This window comes from Pinus tabuliformis, chromosome 3_2 (genome assembly GCF_031772625.1).
Source record: "Pinus tabuliformis cultivar Carrire ecotype Pingquan chromosome 3_2, CPIR1, whole genome shotgun sequence".
Classification (NCBI taxonomy): domain Eukaryota; kingdom Viridiplantae; phylum Streptophyta; class Pinopsida; order Pinales; family Pinaceae; genus Pinus; species Pinus tabuliformis.
In genome coordinates, this window is record NC_142302.1 from 951,901,817 (window position 1) to 951,904,453 (window position 2,637).

Genomic DNA, 2,637 nt, shown 5'->3' on the forward strand with positions numbered 1-2,637 from the left:
CAATTTCAATTCTGCAAGTACTTTCCAAGTTAAAAAAAAAAAATACAAAACCAAACCAAAAATATTTCCTTTCATGCCTTGTAGGAATAGGGAAAACTTAGGGAAATTTTTCCCAAATACCCCCACTACATCCAACAGCCAACCTTCCTTCTTCTTCTGTAGCTGTGAACTGGAGGAACCCTTAGGTGAGCAACATGACATATTTGAAGAACCTACAGGGGAAGACGAAGAAGAAGAAGAAGAACCCATTTCCACTGAACCAATGGCCGAAAACATAAATTACAAAGGGAATAGAGAGAGAGTTGAGGGTGCCTTCCCCATTAGGGAAACCAATGGGGACACTAAGATGAAAAATATAAGCCCCTATGCCCTACCTTATTTCCATGGCCTGACCACAAAGGACCCTGACACTTTCCTATTTGAGTTTATTGTTATATGCCAAACCTATGACTATACAGATGAAGGGAAAAAGTTAAAACTATATCCATCTACCCTCAAGGATGCAGCATTGCACTGGTTCATGGGTTTACCTGGAGATAGCATCACAACTTGGGCTTAGATGCAGCAGGCCTTTAACAACAAATATCGGGACTACCGTCAGTCAAAGGATACTAAAGAATAAATTTCAGGATGACCATAGGAAATGATGAATCCCTAGAGGATTATGAAGAAAGATTCCAGCTTAGTTACAAAATGGTCAGGTATACACTTGACCCTAAGTCACTAAAGCTAGTCCTTCTTAGGGGAGTAAGATAAGATATTATGGATACCTTACATTTGTTCGCAGGAGGAGATATCTACCAATTACCCTATGAGGATATCAAGGTTGTCTTTAGAAACCATTCTAGGGCAACTAGGAAAAAGGGTAGGGCTAGTCAACCTATGGTCAATACATGGTATTCCAACTCATCCATCAAGGGTGAAATTGGGAACATGCTGGAATATTTCAAATGTGAGATGTTGCAAACCCTTTCCTTACAAATGGACACCATGCACATTAAGAGGAAGCAGGAGGACGCAGAGAGAGCCTTGGCCATTTTTTGTCCTATATGCGCCAAGAGGCATCTTAGGAATGAATGTCCATTGAAATCTATTGAAATTTGCTCGGTCTTTGAAGAAGACCACTCCACAGACAAGTTCCCTTCTTTGCCCGGACTCAACATTCTATATCAAGGAGCTGAAGGGGTCACTGAGCAGCTTTGCTACATTAACCAAAGGAAACCTCATGGTCCTAGACCATACTAGCAGGGCATGCAAGGGTCATCCCACGCATATTACAACAACAACCAAACCACAACCATACCTTCTTGGGGACCCCCTTCTCATCTTTCCTAGGCTACACCCCTTCCTTGGTCCTTTGCATCTTAGTATCACTCCTAGCCAGCTAGCTAGTCATTTCAACATTATGCTCTGCCACAACCTCAGTGGAATGCACTTCTCCAGGGGTGGAGGCCACAATACAAAAATGCTCTAGCTCTATTGCCTCCACCACCTGCCCAACCATAGCTCCTACACTCTGCTCCACGTAAGAAACCCTAGATGCCTGCCCATCCAAATCCGAACCCAAACAACAGGTAGGCTTAGCATGTATACAACGGAGAGACATCACATCCAGCTTATGCTATGGAAATCCAGGAGATTAACCTGAGATTTGGGAGAGTTCTCCCAGATAACCAACCTCCACCTCCACCTAGGGAGGTTGAAGGAGAAAGAAAGGAAAGAAATATTAAAGTAAATGCACCCTTTCCTTAGATATTAGCCCAATCACTCCAGCCTACCCCAGAAGAGATTAAACTTTTGGGAGAATTGAAAAATCTATGTGTAAAAATCCCACTTCTCCAGGCAATAAAAGATGTTCCTATTTACAATAAGTTGATTAAGGAGAAGTGCTTCAAGCATCCAAGGAAGTGAAAAAAGGATGCCCCTACCATTAATGTCATTGGGAAACTATTCAAGTTAATGATGGGGCCGGTAATCTGTCCAAAATATTTGGACCTTGGAAACCCTATAGTAGATGTGCACATCAATGGCACCATTGTCCCACACACTCTGATCAATCTGAGGGCTTCCATTAATGTGATGACCAAGGACACCATGCTCAAGCTCAAACTCCAAGGTTCATTGAGGAAGACCACAACAGTTCTGCAACTTGCAGAACATTCCAAAGTAACCCTTGAGGGAATTATGGAGGATTTGATGGTCTCCATTAACTCTTGGGAGTACCCTACAGATTTCCTAGTTCTATAGCCTAAGGCTAAGCTTACTGGTTACCCTCTCAGCCTTGGGAGGCCATGGTTGTCCACTACCAATGCTTACATTAGCTGCAGAGATGGGAATATGACCATCAAGAATGGGCATATGTCCAAGCAGTTAGTCCTATATCCTCCTGCTCAACCTTATCTAGAGCATGACTTACCTTTATGGTTGGAGGGGGAGGAAGAATATGAAGTTTATTCCGCCAAAATTTATACTTTAGAAGCAACCATGCGAGGAGGACATCAGGATGAGGATGATTAGATTGAACACCTACTCCAAAGCGTTGGAAATAATACTGAGAGTGGGGTGAATCAGTATTAGCAAATCAATAATTTTTCATTTCCATAATCAGATTCATATAAGCTACTTCATATAAGGGAA